This window comes from Anser brachyrhynchus, assembly GCF_964034855.1.
Source record: "Anser brachyrhynchus genome assembly, chromosome: 1".
In the NCBI taxonomy this organism is placed as follows: domain Eukaryota; kingdom Metazoa; phylum Chordata; class Aves; order Anseriformes; family Anatidae; genus Anser; species Anser brachyrhynchus.
Window position 1 is genome coordinate 187859223 of NC_137694.1, and position 18830 is coordinate 187878052.

General features: G+C 41.8%; 1 protein-coding gene across 1 annotated transcript in view; it reads left to right on the forward strand.

Annotated features, from left to right (window-relative positions):
* Positions 1-18484: 18484 nt before the first annotated feature.
* STARD13 (StAR related lipid transfer domain containing 13) overlaps positions 18485-18830 on the forward strand; it is a 297430-nt gene continuing 297084 nt past the window's right edge. Inside the window, exon 1 of the mRNA XM_080568407.1 lies at positions 18485-18630. The gene's annotated coding sequence lies outside the window, so the exon portion shown is untranslated. The remainder of the gene's footprint in view (positions 18631-18830) is intronic.

Below are 18830 nucleotides of genomic sequence, written 5' to 3' on the forward strand. Positions count from 1 at the left end.
CTGGGCCTTCCCCATCTCTGCTGGTGGCACCCTTATGAAAAAAATCAGCAAACGTGGAGTCTACCTGAATGTCAGTTTGATTGCCACTTCATTCATTTCAGCCTCAAGTATGTGCTGTTGGCATCTGGAGGGAAGCGGTGAAGAAAATCTGTTGGTTTATTGGTGGTGCCTCTTACAAGGCCTCTCGTTACTAAAGCACAGAATTTCAGTGTTGCAAAGGCCTATACTGCTCATGCAAGGTGAGATGGTAACTCTGGTCAACAATATGCATCTTCCAAAGTTACCTTTAGAGCTTGATGCAAAGCCTAGAAGTATCTGCAGGTTCTGAGGAATGGAAGGGAATTTGGGGGATAAAGTAAACTGATGGTAGTTTATCTACCTGTCCATGTGCAGTGAACAACAGGTGTGTCCAACTTTGGATAAACATCAACAAAAGCTTCTGAACAACATGCTAGTCAAACTGGAGCTTTTATAAAAACCAGAGTGTATTTCTATAAATGGCCTTATTTATCTGAGGTGATAAAAGAAAAGCTGAGTAGAAAAGCTTAATGTTCTACTATATCCGATTTATAGCAGAGTAGCTGCCCATAAATTCAATGGAATTTCACTAGCATTAAACTAAACAAGAACGATGGAAAAATATTTATTCTGAATTCAAAGAGAAAAAAAGATCAAGGGTTAATTTGCTTGTTTTGGGTAGTAAAGTAAGTAATGTAGGAACATGGAAACCTATTAAATGATTAGGTCAGAAAAATCAGAAAGACTTTACGCACAAATATTGATTATAAGCTCAATAAATGTTTTTTGAAGACTAAGGGTGATAATTTCTACTGTTAGCACTTCACATTAACAATCACTGTGGTATAGAATCTGTTATAAATATTCTCCATAAGAAAAAAAGAAGAGGCGGTTGCTTGTGAAAGGAATCCTTTGCTTTTGTGAAGTGGCATACTCCTACTACCTCATATCTGCCTTTTAGTTTTTTAATCCTATTTGTTATCTGTTTTAAAATATTGACAAGCTTTACTTTCCACATAAACATCTAAACTTCCTTAGAAAAATAAATAAATAAATAACCTAGACATAAGAAATAAGGTTCAGTTTTTTTTTCCTTTAAAATCACTTTGTAAACTCTTTCAGAAGCTGCCAATCTAGCAATTTCCCCAGATGTCTTGTTATATCTTAGTAATTAAATTGTAGTCTCTGAGCTGTCTTTTTCATAACTAAGTTTACAGGAAATGCATCTTCATCCTTGTCTAGCACAATATAAAGATGTTCTGCTGGGAATACAGTTGTATTTATTGATTCTTCAGAATTTGTAATTCCTTTCAAAAGAAATTTAGTTAGTTCTTCTGAGCTTTCATGAACTGATGAAGGCAGAAAACAATAATAATTTGAAGAAGTACTTCTAGGGAGTTTTACAACTATATAAGATTTGGTACAGGATCTGCAGTAGAAATGTGTTCTCCTTGGTACCTGTTTCTTCTTTGCAATACTCATTTACAAATAACAGCACTCTTAAATTCTTTAATTTTATAAAGCGTATCTGATTACAAGACCTCTAAACTTACATGCTCCATTTAAAAGAATGTGTATTACACAGTTGCTAATGTGAAGTATGAAGATTTTCCTCACTAAATATTTGCCATCCCACATCAAAAAGCCAGAGCAGTAGAGAAGATAATCATCAGAACTGATCTCTTGGGGAAGTAAAACAGCTAATCCCAGTGATCTGACGGGAGATTGTGCCTCTAGCCTTTACATGTTTATGTTTAAGGGACTTTTAGTGGTAGTTTCCTGGCTGACTTTGGATGTCCGGGCAGCAGGCAGAGCAAGGCATCCTTCAGCTTGTCCATCCTTGGCACCCTTGACAATAAGAGAAGCCTTGAGCTACTAGTGGCTTTTTGTTTCCCGTTGGATTGCCCTTACCAAGTACAGTCCAAGTACAATTTTCTGGCAAATCCATGCCATCAGGAGCATACAGCAAGCCCAGCACCATATGCCTGTGCCCCCGTGGCCATACCTGCCAAGGGGATCAGTATGAGGTTTCATCCATAACTGAGCCCCAAAACCTCCATCAATGCTGGGCATGGCACTGAAAGGGGCAGCATGGCCCAGGGACCACCTGGGAACCACCACCATTCTCCTGGTCATCCAAGAAACCAGTCTTTTGGGATGGGAACTGCTCATATGACCTCAGTCAGGCTGAATTTGACCAAAGGTTTCAGGGCTCATTTTCCAGGACCTTGGCTTGTCGATCATGTTGGGTATGGGGGCCAGGTTCAGTCTTCTCATACCCTGGATTCGTGTCCCAGTCAACCAGGTGTGGCAAGAGGGAAGGAGAAAGGATTCTCCCCCTCGTGTTGGCATCATTTCACTCAGAAATATTGCTGAGAGCCCAGGGCAAGAGATTTCTAGGAGGACACCCAACCCATTGTGCTAGAGACACATCCTGACATGCACCCTCTGATTTTCTTTTTCTGTTTGGATGTCATACAAAATCAACCAAGTTCCACAAGAAAATCTAAGGTAGTTCCCACCTAACAATAGCTAGGGGCTTGTAGTTAAGTTATACTGCTGACAAATGAAAAACTTTGATATAATTTTGGACAACTCATTCGTTCAAGTGGATTTGTCCTGGGATCTTCTAACAGAAGTAGTATATTGTAGACTCCTATGGGCATGCACTAGTCCTTCCTGTTGAGCTGCTCCACATTCGCAGCCAGAGCCACAATTCCTCTTATCATACTTTTTTTACAGAATGTATAATGGCTTCCTGCACAAATAAAAACAAGTTTCTGCGGCAGTGACCTCGTGAGTCATTTGACTGAATGGTGCTGTCATGGATGTGTGTCCATCACAAAATGTAAATTGTGAATAAATTCCGTGTCTGAGTTACACTGAAAAACTGCATACACAGAAGACATTAAGCTGCTATAAATTCAGTGCATTGTTCTATAATGCAGTGATTACAGCATTTTTTTCTGTTTTTGCAAGTGCAAACAGGAGATCAAAATTTCTATTAGTATTGACTGATACTTGGTCTCATCCATCTATACGTTTTTCAATATATGTGTTGCTCATATTTAAAGATAGATGTTTCTCTGGCATTACTGAGTGTCTAACATGGATTACAGCAAAATTTTCAAAATTAAGCCCATTTACTGCTTTTTCTGCCATTGCTGCATACCATTTTAAATGATTTTGTGATTATTCAGAATATCAGAGCTTCCAAAATTTGATTTTCCCTTAAAACGTTGCAGTTTTGTTCCATTCTTCTTGTTTTCCACTTAATAATTTAAAAACTTGGAATGAATGATTTAAATATGAGTCATGTGCATGATGAACTATTCAGTGTATTAGGAACACAGATGTTTACTGACATAAATTATTGACATCATTTTGGGATGAACTTTGTTATAACCTTGAAGTGAGCAAGCTGATGGAGAATATGAATTAATGTATTTTCTGTAGCTCTGGAACATCCTCCTCTAAGGAAAGCTGCAAAAGCATTTTAAAAACAAAACTTTAAGCTCAAAACTATCTAAATAAATCAGAAAACATTCCCTGTCTATGATAAAAACTAAAATGGGTTCATCTGTATTTCAAAGAGAGAGAAAAAGAGAAAGAAATCCAAATGGTTTTTTGTTTTAGTGTGTTTATCAGAAAAGAAAGGTTGGTCTGAATAGGCTATTGTTAGTAACAAGCTTTGCTTCAAGTCAATAAATAGCTGAGTTGTTATATCATGTAGTTTCAGTTCATGAATTGTGCATCTGTTTAAGTCCTGACAGACTGAGAGTGCGTGTTTGGATGCTGCAAATGTTTCTTAGCTCACAATTTCACTTTTTGAAAAAGAAATGAAATATAGCTTCAATTGCTAAAGGAGAGAAATCAACATGAGTGTTAGGATAATTAGGGATATTTAGCAGTGTAGTTTATCTCAAAACTGTGAATGACGATGAATCTTGCAAGTGAAACTTCCCAGACTCTCTCAGTTTTATTCAATATAATATCTAACTCCTACCAGTGTATTAGATTGAAAGGTACAACCAAGAAGATTTCAGGTGATTATCAGCACCTTTGATCTCTTCATGCATCTCTGCAAAACCATTTGATGTTTGGTGGAGATCCAGCAAGAACCAAAGGCAGCCTATTTTCTAAACAGCAGAGACTGATCTGGAAAAGGTCAAGCAGAGAAAATGGATAAATACAGAAGCAAGTATCACATTAAAAATCACATTTTCCTCTAACTGGCTAAATGAACATTTCTGAAGCTATTTTCTCTGTTTCACAATGCCTTAATGAAAGTGAAATATAATGTGCAAAGAATCGTGGGTGTAGCTTTTTACTTCCTGGCTTTGACATTTCTGGCAGTTCATTACTGCTAAATATTTGTGAGCGTTAATGGCAGTCAGAGCTCCAGAAACTGCCACCCGGAGGTAGATAGACCCAGAGTTACGAGTAGCACAGCATTCAGAGCAGCACTGGAAGGTATTTTAGTGCCAAGTGCCACGGATGAAGTTAGCTGGAACTTCACATTTGATCTCTGTCTCCGGGCTTGTTGAAGTAACTTCCCAGGAGGATGGGGCAGTGTACCAGCACCCGGTACCGTCGGGAAGGTTGGTCAGGGTGGTGGCGTTGGAAGGAGCGTGGAGGAGGAGGAGGATGCTGGACACCCGCCACTGGGATGGGTTTGAGTTTCCGTACGCAAGCCCGTAGTGGGGAAACATCCCAAAACAAACAGTGGAAACAATGTGAAAAGGGAACAGCACCACACACACTCAGATCCGTAGCGGTCATGGACTGAACAAAATGGGACAAGGCAGTCACAGACACCAGACTGAACAAAATGAGACAAGGCAGATCCATAGGTTGTGGGAAGCACAGATATTTTCAAAGATGCTGCAGCTGGCCTGCAATCATATAGTTCCTTGCTTAAATGCCAAGCCCCATATACATCTTCTCCAGCTAATTCCGGCCACATTTGACAACGAAGGATCTCAATGGTAAATAAGTTCCCACCAGTTTCATTAAAATCAGTGTAGAAACAGAAAAAAAGAAGAAAGAAGAAGAAGAAAAGTAACTCTTCCCCTTACTTCCTTCATTGAGAGAATGCTGTGGGGTTTGCTCTGCAGGTGCCTGGGGTGCGTGTCCTGGCAAGTGCAGAGCCCTGAGAAGTCCCTGCGGGCCAGGAGTCAGTAGCAGGGCAGGGATGGGGAAACTGGGAGGATCCTGAGTATGTGTCAGCTCTAGGGAGCCTGTGGGAATACGGCCTTGTGTTGGGCCTGTCTAGGATGGAGTCACCTATCCCTGCAGCAGCCCACACAGTGCTGTGCTCTGCACTCGTAGCTGGAACAGCACTGGTATCATTCCAGTGTTGTGTCTATTGCCGCATAGTGCTGGCACCGCATCAGGACTCCCTCCAAGCCCCCAAGAGCCAGCAGGCTGGGGGTGGGCAAGTGATGGGGAGGGGACATCGCCAGGGCAGCTGACCTAAACCAACCAAAGGGATATTCCATAACACCTGATGTCACACTCAGCAATAAAAAGGGGGGCTCTCGTGGGGGAGGGGGCTGCCCTCCTGAACAACCGCTACGCGTTTTGAGGCCCTGCTTCCCAGGATGTGGCCAAACGTTGCTCATTGATGGGAAGTAGAGAATAACTTTTTTTTTCTTTCTCTCTGTGCTTCCGCACGGCCTTATTGTTTCTTTTGTTTCTTTTTCTCCCCATTCCCTTTCCCTTTAATTACATCATTCTCATCTCAAACCTCGAGCTCTTTGTGTTGTATTTTCTCCCCCTTCCTCTTTGAGGAGGGGAGTGAGAGAGCGGCTGTGGTGGAGCTCGGCTGCCCACCCGAGTAAAACCACCACAGGCCTTACAAAGACTATTGCTATGAAATTAACGTTTTGCTCATTCTGTTGATCTTGAAGAAATGCTGCCTTCATTCAGCAATGGTAAATCCTAAGCACAGAGGAAAAACAAGTATCCTCCAGGTGCCTGAGTGTTTGTAGCAGACACCTTCAGAAATAATGACCTTCATTTCGTCGTGTCTCTCATTTTGCCCTCCACAGATGAACTTTCTGTAGGCTGCGTTTTGGAGCACAATCCTATATATGCTATTTCACGTTGTGAAAACATTTGGCCAACAGACATGAGCATATTTATTTACATAGCTATATATTGGCTTAAAATGTCTGTTAAGGATATGCTATATTTAATCACATTTCTGAATATGCTGTTCCAACAGCTGCTGTCTTAATTCTAAAAGGGAAGAAAATATCAGTCCTAAGGTGGTCAGATGACACGTGTAAAATGCACTTCATTTCCTCTGTTAGCTGCATATACCATGGGTCTGCAGAATGGCAAATCCACTTGGTCCTTCCTAGTCATATGTCAAGATATGGACATACAGAGGTGCTCCACAATGTTTGGCTCTCACTGTAGCCCTAATTCCTGTACTGCACCTGCTGGGTGCAGTTTTGACCTATATTTAGATTATTTCACATTTACAGAAAATATTGCCATGCTGGCAATATTCACTGAAAACTAAAAACAATGAATTTACACTCAATAAGGACATTGCACTTACAATAAGGACATTTTCAGTATAGCAGCAGGAATACTAGGCAAGATTGGTATGATCTAGAGTTCTTTATTTATAATTTTAGAGTTCTTTATTTATAATATTTTATTCTTAGAAGGCATGTGCTTCAAAAGTTGTTCTTTAAGAAAATGATAGTAATAATAATCAGATTTTCAGATTAGTTATTTGATCACAAATTCAGTCCTTCCTTAGCAGTTCTGGAACAATGTATGCCAGAATCTGGGTTTACAGTAACATATGTTAGGAAGGAAAAAAAAATAGCTCAGATACAGAGGGACCCAGGTTTGATGATATCCGACCTGACTTTCTGGTGCCCAGCTGGGAGACAGAAATTTGCAGTCCTGAGTTATTCACCTAAATATCCTGTATAGCTAAGGGATGGAGTCAGGCACCTGGCTGTGGGATTTACAAGAGCCAAGTGCCAAGAAGAAGGATGCACAAAAAATGCTGAAATAAGGGATGTGTCTGAAGTTGCTTATCTCCTCTCCCTCTCAGATTTGTGTGCCTGTGAAAGAGAAGGACTTCCCTCTTAGTCACTTCAGTTGCTGCTTGGGCATGAATGGCTCGTTTACTCTTTTAAAAGAAAATGCCTACCAGTAGTCATGTAGCTCCTCACCTTTTATGTAGTGCAAGTGATGGGTGTCACCCAACAGGGATGTTCATTCAAAAGATTTTGGGTTAACTGCAAGCCTTTGAACTCTGCTTTGTGCTGAGATCATTGTTGTTGGTACAGGATAGCAGCGTGTAACTATCCCTGATCTACAAAGGATTTTAAGCATCCAGAAAACTAGTCGGAGAATGCCTAAACACAGGTGAAGTAAAATATCTGCTGAGACACTCACCTCATCCAAGATAAGAAGGCCTCTGGGAATATGCATTAGATGTACTTTAGGTGCCTAAATAACTTTACTGATGACAGCTTAGGTGCCTTTCAAGTATGCATGCCACAGGCAGAATTTTTGTGACTCACTCACTTGAATTCAGGCATCTCCATTCTGCCTGAGCTATGCCATAGGCACCTAAAGGCTTTTGGAATCTTCTCCTAAGTTATTTGAATTTATAAAAATGTCTTGTCTCAAAAGTATGGCAAGGATTCAAACTGCTTCTTGTTTTGCTATGTGAATGAGTAGGAGGTGATGTTTTAAATTTTTCTGTATTGCTTCATAGTCTTTACATAATTACCAGAATAGAATTTAAATTCATCCAAAACTTTCAGTCTCTTCCAAAGCATGCATTGATTTGACCACAGGTGTATGCTGTACAACTTAAAACAATTAAGACAATATCTTAGGACTTCTACACGTTTTCTTTGCCAACCTCTTTATTTTGCAAATGTGATTGTGAGGCCAGATTTTTGTTATCCCAGAATACTGTTTCAGATAGCATCTAGACACTGTTCTGCATGTTATACCTGACATTTATACCTTATTTGCCAGACAATCACCCTCATCTGCTGCAACCCTTTTTAAAATTCCCCCCAGCAATGGGAACTTTGCCATAGTGTGAAAGGCGGCTCAGAGTGAATGTGCCGGTTTACAAAAATTGGAAAGTAGCTCTCTCTTTTGTCTCATGAAAAGTGTTTTTTTCACTACGACTGGGCGCTGCAACTTGGGAGTTGCAGTTTTAATGGTGCACTGACAACAAAAGCTTATCAGCTATGCAGAGCAAGACTGTGCAGTCTAACCAGGCTCATGCTAGAAAGCCTGGAAAAATAAACCCATTGCACTAGCCTAAGATTTTACCTGTTTTACAGCGGTCCCATTTAATAAATCCTCTCTGTTGTTGTCCTGTATGGGCATTTGTCTGGTGGCTGTAGCTATATCAAGGTGATTTATTACTGCTAGTGCCACATCCTGTTGGATTAATGTCTAACATTACCTGCACTGGAAGTCAGACACACACCAGAAAATATGAGCTGTACTACATCTACTCCCAACTCACATATGAGTGGTACGTCATTCCACATTCATCGCGGCGGTCTTATTCCTAAGGCAGTAAGCAATGAACGAAGAGGGAGAGCATTGAGGTGTGCATGATGCTGACTGTCAGGGAGGCAGAGGACTGGGGGCGGGCAGGAGGCTGCTCCCCCCTGCGCCTCTCCTGCAGTGGGCACGCTGTGGTTGAGGTATCACAAGGTGGTGCTCTTGTACTTACGGCAAACTATCCAGTAGCCAAGGCTTGAGGTGCCAGAGACTCTCATTCAGTCTTGTCCTACCCATAACAAGTTGGACTAAGCAGCACCATTGGTGGTTAAAGGTCAGCAGAGACGCCTGGTGAGCACAGACATGGCTATCTTGTGCATCTCCGAGGAAGGAAAAAATAAATGCTGTATCTCACAGCCGTAGTGTGTGTTATGACACTGCATTCTCTTCCTGGTGCCTCATCAAAAGACTTTCTCTTGATCAGCCATTATAAAAACTGAGCTTAATGCTTCTTTGGCTTTTATAATTCTCCAGTGGGAAGAGAATTAGTCACAAAAGATCTGCTGTGGAGACTATGTATCCACCTATCTCTTTCCATCCTCTTTTAAAGCTGAGTCCACCACTCTCCAGAAACAAAATATTTTGCCATATTGGTGTGTGATACATCCCATTTATATCAGAGTACTCATCTTTTTTTTTTAGCCAAGCTGGACTCCATTTGTATTTCACTTTCTACATTTCTCGCTTATCCATTGTCTTTTCTCCAAGCTTCTTGCCTGCCAGGAAGACACATTAAAGAATTTGTAATATCTCTGTTATTGCATGTACAGATCTAATACCATGACTCTAGAAATCCTGAAAGGATGATCTCAGAGAAAAATAGAAGGATTGTGCATGTCCCAGCAGCTCTGGGACTATGCTTAAAGACGTTCTCCCTCTACTCCACTCTGGTGAGACCCCACATGGAGCCCTGCATTCAACTCTAGGGCCCCCAGCACAAGAAGGACAGGAACCTGATAAAGCGAGTCCAGAGGAGGGCCACAAAGATGATCAGAGGGCTGGAGCACCTCTCCTATGGAGACAGGCTGAGGGAGTTGGGGTTGTTCAGCCTGGAGAAGAGAAGGCCCCAGGGAGACCTCACTGCGGCCTTACAGTACCTAAAGGGGCCTGCAGGAAAGCTGGGGAGGGACTCTTTGTCAGGGAGTGGAGTGACAGGACAAGGGGGAATGGCTTTAAACTAAAAGGGGGTAGATTTAGATTAGACATCAGGAAGAAATTCTTCCCTCAGAGAGTGGTGAGGCCCTGGCACAGGTTGCCCAGAGAAGCTGTGGATGCCCCATCCCTGGAGGTGTTCAGGGCCAGGCTGGATGGGGCTTTGGGCAACCTGGTGTGGTGGGAGGTGTCCCTGCCCATGGCAGGGGGGTGGAACTGGGTGGGCTTTAAGGTCCTTTCCAACCCAAACCATCTTGTTTGATCACCATAACTCTCTATGATCACCATAACTCTCTGAGATTTCTAATGAATTCTGCATGCCGAAATTTTAGCTACTTCTTAAATATTTCCGTATCACTCCAGTGAAGTCAGGCATTCAGTGGAATGCTGCTGTCCTCCACACTGCACAGACCAGTAATTCAGATGCATGCAAATAAAAACAATACTAACTTGTACAAGCTAGGTACAAAGTCTCATATTCTAACAAATGACTGTAGTAGCCATTGTTGACAACATTGCTTCAAAGAAATACAGAGAAAGTTTGAGCTTGCTGTGGCATTCTGGCAAATAAAAGGAAATATGTTAAGAACAAAGCAGCTTTTCTCTCTCACTCAATAGCATTGCTTATTCTTATGACTGTCCCAGTCTGGTTTTAACACCAGTGTGACAGCATGTGCTGTCTTCTCTTGAAAAGCTTTCTCTAGAGGAAGGAAAAAATTGCTTGTATTTTCTGTGATCTTATCCTCTGAGGACACTGGAAAGAGCTGCGCACAACATGTTCCCCACTTGATAGGAAAGACAATGTTAATGGTGGTGCCACTTCTATTTTGCCATCTACTGTATTCCATAAATGTGGCTGTATTGACAAAAGCACCCTGCAGCAATAGTGTTCAAAATAAAGCTGAGGAGAAAAAAAAAAAAAAGTATATTAGTATATGAGAGTATTAGTGTAATAGAGTATATTAGTAACAAAGTTTTCCAATATAATTATAAAGCTCAAATAATATATCACGGATCTTAGGGCATCTGCCACACACTTTTGCATTCCAGGTTAAGGTTAGAATTCATAAAAAAGACTACAGCATTCAAGTATGTATGAGTGTACAAGTAGTATCGTTCAAATGACCTTGGCTGTCCCTGAATGTGTAGTATTGAGGAATTCCACCTCAGGGTCCCTCATTAGCTTCTCTTTGCAATTTCTTCTTATTCCTCTTCTTGAATGCCAGTCCTTCCAATTCACCAAGGACCCCTACAATCAAGCCTTTCTCTTCCGTTTCCACATCACAAATCAGACCTTCAGCCACCCTCACAAAACATCTGAATTTCCATATTATGTTCTCATCATTAATGTTCAGATTCCTACATGCGTGTCACTGAGGATGTGATCTGAAGGTAATGACATTGCACAGATGTAAAGGTACAGAAGTCTCTGCACGTGCCTCTTCTGCAATGCTACAAGGACTGAAAGCTAAAGCATAGTGTTCACTCTTCTGGGAAATAGTTATCTCCCGTCTAATTTTATATTTATATATATATATATGTATATAATTTTCATCTCAGTTTTGTTTGTATTGTTGGCAGTTTGGCGTAAGCATTGAATTTCAGAAGATTTTAAACTGTTCAAGTCATTAGACAGGTTATATCTTTTTTAACTTTTATTTGCTGCTCATTCATAAGATAAAATGGCTTGGTTTTGCAGCTTTTACAGAGATACTAAGCCTCCATAATTCTAATTAAAGTCAGTGGTTAGCACATGTTTAATACTGAGTATTGGCTCTGACATGACTGACACAAAACTTCATGATATGCAAATTGGAGGTGAAGTGAAAAGCTAATAATGAACTATTTGCAAATGTTTATGCAATGTAGTGCTAGAGCCAAATGAGGGTTCAAGTTAACTAAGGTACCAGCAGTAAAATAGTCACATCAGTGCCCTTGCCTCCTTCAGAGTCCCTGGGCCTAGTATACTGCTCTTCTAAAGTGCAGCCGTCCAGCTTTCGGGGAGCATTGTGTTAACACAGTTATATTGCCTCTATTGCCTTAACCACCTTGTTCAGAAAAATGGACAGCACCTGTCGTTGTGTCAGGTTATCATCTCTCTTGGTGGACAAGGGGAATGTGGTGGATGTGATATAGATTGACTTTAGTGAGGCTTTGGATGCCCACAGCATTCTCATTCAGACTGTCAGACTGGTTGGAGCTTGGCTACACCATTGGGCTCATCAAGGGGAATCAGTGGTGGCTTGGTGCTCAGCTGCAGTCTGGTAACACGGAGAGTACCTTAAGGGGTTGGTGGTGGGGTACATATTGTTCAATACGTTCCTAACTACCTCAGCCATGGTACGGAGTGAACACACCCTTAGCAAACTTGCAAAGCTGGGGGGACAGTTTTTGTTGACCAGTGTGGTTTAGTTTAGCATAACCTTGAGAAACTTGAGGACTGGGCCAAAAATGGTATGAACTCCCCACTTCTCCTTTAGCAAGAAGGGCAAAGTCCCACATGGGTGGCAGAATAATTCCTGCACTAGTACGGGCTGGAAACAACTGTCTGAGTAGCAGCCCGGTCCCACTGAAAAGGACCTGAGGCTCCAGGTGCCAAGTTGAATACATGCCAGCAGTGTACTCTCATCAGAGATGAGGCAGACTGCTTCCTCAGCTCCATTACAAGGAGCATGGCCAGCATAACAAGGGATATTATTATCCCCTCTGCTTGGCACCAGTGAGATGACATCTGGAATAACCTGTCCAGTTTTGGGCCAAAAGCACATTACCTGAAGGTGATGTCAAGGTACTTGAGATGAAGAGGAGACCAGGAGGTGATCAAATAGTAACCTACAACTATGCAAAGAGGTGACACAAAGGCTACAGAACCAAATGTTTCTTGGAAGTAGGAGATGCCCAGATGCAGAAGAGCAATGACCACAGCTTGTGTCTTGAGAGATTCAGGCTGGAGATTAGGAAACGGTTTGGGAAACTAATGATCACTGGAAGAGGTTGCCAAGAGTAGTGGTGGAATCTCCATCCTAGGAATTAATCTTGGACATTTAACTAGGAAAAGCCTGGCTGACCTGAACTAGTGCTGGCAATAGTCTTGCCCGAGAGGCAGGTTGAACCAAAGACCTCCAGAGGTCCGTCCCATCCAACCAGCATTTCTGTAAGCCTATGATCTCTCCCTAAGAGTGCTCTTCTGGCAAGAAAATGATTATTCTTCCTCCAGTAGTCACGGAGGATGATTGGGCAGTATGTTTTCCCTGTATATTGCAAGCAGACACATGCCTGAAATGTGCCATTGCCAAGAAGATGTTTCCACTTGCCAAAAAGAGAAGAGCATGACATGCTCAGTGCCAAAAAAAAAAAAAAGAGAGAGAGAGAGAAATCCATATGATCTTGGCAAGCAGAGTACAGGAACCTAGGGCTGGCATTCTTCTAAGGCAACCACTTCCCCTCCTTCCCTCCAGATCAAAGGCAGAGATAGTTCAGCTCTGCTTGGAGCATGGCTAGGACAAGCTTTGCCCACAATATGATGATGAGAGTGAGACTGATCTGTGCCCATTCAAAGTTTTTAAAATACTGGTGCTTGTAGAACAGGGAGATTTTAATTTTACAACCATGTTTGAGAATTTCAAATTTTGTTCAATTTTTTTGATAGGATTAGAAATACAGCTACAAGAATGAGGATCCTTTAACAGCACAGTCTCTGGCTCAAGGGAGCACATGAACAGCAACCTGGAGCTCAGTGACTAAACTCCAAAATGCAACTCGGTGTTTGCTTTGTGAGTGGGGCTCAAAGGAAGTTGAATGTGAAACTAAAACCCTGCCACTGGGAAGGCAGGGAGGTCGAAGGGTCAGTGCTACTCTGTTGTTTAGAAACCTGTATGTGAAAACATGACAGGGAACAATGGCTCATTTGCTCCGGGACAGAGATCAAGGAGGAGATGAATGGACACAGAACTTCCTAAAGCCAATTGATTCAAGTGAATTTTTTATGCAGTCGCTTTCCAGAGTGTTTCTGCTAGATACAGAAGCTGGTGCTATAAGAATCGAGACCGCTACATAAAATGGAATAATGTACAATAGTGCACCATAAAGTATAAAGAATAATAATATGCATTCTGCATTAGTGATGGAGAATGGGCCTCAGAAATATTTGGGACCTATGCTTTGTTCAACCCCATGAAGTCACGTTGTCTCACTTCTCCTGCCAGTACCACTATTTTGATTAGACTAGGTAAGAAACATGACATCTTTCCCTTGTGTATCCTGGCTCCCTTTCATTTCTAAGATCTTTATCCTGTACACAAATTATCTGAGAATGAAATGGTTGTCCTCTTTGTTCAAAGTTGCACGGTATGATCTCTTAGACATTATATTCATTCTTACTGTTGTAGCTACCAATCTCAAATAAGCCAGAATATATATTGTTGCTTTTGTGGATCAGAGAAAACACAACCATCAAGAGGTGCACAGAAAAGAAATTTTCAAGAATGCTGCTTCCTGGAGCTTTATAATTAAAGAAAGATCACCAGCAACAGAGCATCTGTCACTATGCAGGGAAGTTTCTTCAGTTTTATGTTTCTTTGCAGGTTTCATTCTGAATTTTCAGTATCTCAATACTTTTTAAAACTGGTTTTGGAAAACAGTGCCACTCTTGTGAAGCCTTTTAAGGCAGACGGGGCAACATCTCAAGGCCATCATTTCTGTTTTGGGGGTGCAGAAGGCTTTTAAACATGAGTCACTGAAATACCTTGTTTTGAGTCCAATCTTCAGCAATGGGACAGTGCTATAGCCGGCAGGGAGATAGGGTGAGGATGCAGTAAGAGTAACATTCAGCCCATAAAGTTTTCTGCTTGCTCTTAGAAGGCAACATTTGCTCTTTGAAGGTCACAGTTAACCTCTGAGCAGGACTGACATATATTCTCCTGTTTATGGAGTTCATAGCCCTTGTCTTAAGACAGGGAACCCTCTCTTAATGATTTTTCCAGCATTCACTTGAGAAAAGGAGATGCATCATTTGGCAGGATATTGATTTCTGCCTGCTTACCTCTCCCAGACCCACACCTCTCTCCCTTGGGCCCAGACACTATTAATGTATCTTCACCTCAAGCTCCCTGTGTGACATTTCAAACACTTTCAGTACCTCCAACACCTCCACTCTTCCTTCCCTCCTACTGTGGCCTCTGGAGGAGGCAGCTTCAGTGAAAGGGGGTAGATAATAACTGGATTTTATTTAAAAAAAATAAATAATAATAATCCTGATAAGTGTATTGGGTAACAGAGGAAAAATATGCTATGAGAAGTACATTTCATAAGACCAGTGAATACATCTTTTAGCCCTATAAACCCTTTCCCGATAATATGTCCTCACCTGTTGTATCAGGACAATAAACTGCATAGTATTTTGAGTTGAGTTGTATAGAAATTGAATTCCAACTGCGCTATGGTAGCCAATGCAGTGACAATGCCCAAAGCTTCCTCTCATTATATTGTGCATAATTTAACCTTGAGTGAGCTGCAGGATTTAAAAGGGGACTTGTGTGATTCCTTGTGCCAGAGAAGACGTGACCTAACCATAGCATCCAGCCTGAGGGACTCAATGACGGCGCAAGCTCGCATTTCTGTGAGGTGACCCGCTATCATCACAGAGTGGATGTGAAACAACATATTTCAGATCATCCCAGAAAACTTAGATAAAAACTTTGTTTGTATTTTGGGCGTGTCAGAGCACCTAATTTTAATATAACTTAGTCAGAAACCTAATGAAGAGATGTTTCTTTAAAAATCACAGAAAAAAAAAATCATGTTGGTATTTCCTTCTGTGAATACTGAAAATTTCAACTTCTATAGTACCGAGTTGTGATGAGAACAAATGGTGAAATGTCAAAGTATCCCACTGGATAAAAATGTTTTCTTTCTCAGCTGTGCTCTTTGGGAATTGAATGGAATGGCATGTCTCTATGCTCATTTTTCACAATATCTGTACGCCCTGAGACTGCTGGAGTAATTTTAAAACAGACCTTTCAATCCAAAAGTAAAATTGGCATGTAGCCTTTTGATTCCGTTAACAGATGGTGTATGGTATTTATGAGAACAGTTGTTAAATGCTTTATAGTGTGACTCACCAACTGATAGCTGCATATTAATGGAAAGTGGACGGCACTATCACATTTACAAGTGCTGGATTGTTGAGCGGAGCTGGGGGACCTGATTTACAGAACCAGTTACCCTCTTCAGTTCAGTGTAGATTATTTGGATTCCTTCTCTAAGTACTATTTTTATGGGGCTAGATCTGCTAACCTTACTGCAAAGATGAAGATCTTTTAAACCAGAACTTAGACCTTAGTTTCGAGAGTGTGAGGGGGGAAATGGAGCTCAGCTGTTAATTATGCTTGTTTTTTAGAATTAGTTTCTGAGCTGGGTGATTCTTCTAGTCACTAACTGAAAACATCTAGAAAAATGATAAAAAATATTTATGATGATAGTATCATTATATGATATATCAACTGTTCAACAGACTGGTCAGAAAGCATTCCTATCTTTTCTTGGTATGAGTTATTAAGAATTTTAGATAGAAATTCATTTTGCCCTTATTCACAGTCTAATGGAAATAGTTCTAGAGCAATGTGATCGAATTCAATTCAGGCATTCTTTAAAAATCCTTGCTATGAGGTTTTTAAATGAAGTACTTTTTCTATCAGTTATTTCAAGAGCGGGAAAAACCACTGAAAGCATGCCACACATTTCATCAAATTGCAAGGACCATAAAACAGGCCTAAACCACAAGACCCTACAAATTACTGGAAAGACAACTAGCTGTCATTGTTAAAGCACTTATATCATTGCCTTTATCTTGAGTTTGTTAAGGTTGCTTTAGTTTGCCTTTGAATGGTAAAACAGCCTTAATGGAAACGTTGCAGCAGAAGTGACATTGGTGGCACCATTACAGCATGCTGTAGTTCATGTGAATAAAATATAAAATATAAAAAAGCCCTAATATAAGCCCTAGGATAAGATTACAGGCCTTGTTCTCTCCATCCCGTGTTGCACTGACAGACTAGGGCCCGAAGGGAATAGCCTCTGACAGAGTGCCGTACAGAAGGTGCAAAGTTTGTCCTTTTTCCCAGGATCTGGTAGAAGCCAAATGCCACCGATCACTCAAAATACACCAGACTGTGGGCAGCTTCTAGCTGTCTCCTGATTCTTCGTCTATGCAGGAATTTCACTTATCTAAAGTTACGGTCTGGATTTAGGGGCATCGAAGCAAAGGGGGAGGTGGGGAAACAGTCTGGGGCAACGCCAGAGGCTCCCGACAAACCCAGGAGAGTTTTAACATTCTTCTGCTGCTCCCATGAATAATCAAACCTTATTTAAACCGTCTGGGGATTTTATTTTCCCCTCCTTCAGCTCCCACTAAGCCTTAGTAAGTATAGTGAGATTCCAGTGGGATCTTTAAGAGAGTAAAGTGCTATTTGTGCCATAGGCAACCACTCAGCGTCTGGTGGCAAAGGTTGGAGAGAACGCATGTAGTAATCATGGGATATTGCAACACACGTCTCTTTACTCAGGAGCCTGTTTGCACTTTGGCCACAGGGTAACGCTGGGAAGATACAGGCAGAGAGACGGCTCTCACGTACCAACCTTCTGACCACTGACCCAGCAGCTGGCTCCCGAATTGTCCCCTGGGACTGGTCAGGGCCGAAGCAGGGCCGAAACAGAGCCGAAGCCCCTCCTGGGCTTGCTATTTTGTCTGCAGACACTCCACCTCTCCGGCAATGGTGCAGCTTGGATTCCCAAGTACCACTGAAGGCCTGGTCCTGAGTCCGGACAACTGTTTGGACACACATTTACCTGCGTGTCTGGGTGGCCTGATGTGAGTCAGTGGGTTTGTCTCAGACTGTGGGATATTAGTGTGCTCGACAAAAGAGAATGCAAAAGTTTGAGATATTAGGGTTTCAGTACAACTCTAGTCACCCAAACAAATGTAACCAATAAAAAGAAAGCAGTATGAAGTTTAGAGCTGGACAGCTCAAATACAAATGTGCCTTGAACTCTCTTTAATATGCTTTTAATTTCAGTCAACCATTGCCCTTATTAAAAGAAAAAAAAAAAAAAGGAATAAACAATTAAACTACCCTCTGCTGTCTTTTAAAAAAAAGCAAAAACTGCAAACTCTACAGGAAAGAGCAGCAGAAATAGAGGGGCTGGAGGAACTGATGAGGGAGAAAATACATAGAGCTTGGCTAAGCAGTGGCTCACAGACGACGTGATAAGTCTACAAATATTTGCAGGCTGTAAATACCAAGGACAGGAATTCAGTACAACACAGCCAGGCATAATCAGGACTAAGAGGAAAGGAAAAAAAATATATATATATATAATGTGAGTTGGGGAAAAAGAGTTGCCAGTGAGATGCAGCAGGCCTGGGAGTTAACAGATGGCACACACATCCTGAGGGGAGCCACGCCATGCCTGTGAGGAAATAAGGAGAGGGAGGTGACAGGGCTGTACATCTCGAATTGCTGCAGCTTCGTGGCTGGTTAAATCCCAGCCATTAACATACACATGCGTAGCTCGCAGCAGCTGGCTGGGCTGGGTGTTTAACAGAGGCGTCCCCAGCTGGGAACGTGGAACAAGCCTGCTCCTTGTTGCAGATCTGGGAAAGGCCTTACCCACCCCAAAGACGTCGGACACGCTCCTCCCCGCCCGACCAGAGGCCGATAAAAGAAATTACTCTGCTAGGGTCCTCGGCTCTGGCTGACTGACTGAGGGCTGTTTCCTGCTCTGGGCCTGCTGGCCGCAGCATCTCGGAATGGGAAATGCCTCCCAGAGCCCGGCGGCGACGTGCTGGTGCTGACAGAAGTTCATTTCGGCAGGAATTTTTCCTCTGAGAAACTGGTGGGTTCTGGGGGTGGAAGAAGGCACTTCGTCGAAATTTTTAATCAGCGTTGTTATACCCGCCATGAGAAAAGCACTGTAAAATAATTCTTTGGTGAGTTACTAACCTGCTAAGCTAGAATTCAGAAACAAAATTAATGTCATTAAAACAGCAAGTTATTCACAGACGAGAGCTAACATTTCTCATTACAGCCAGCCCA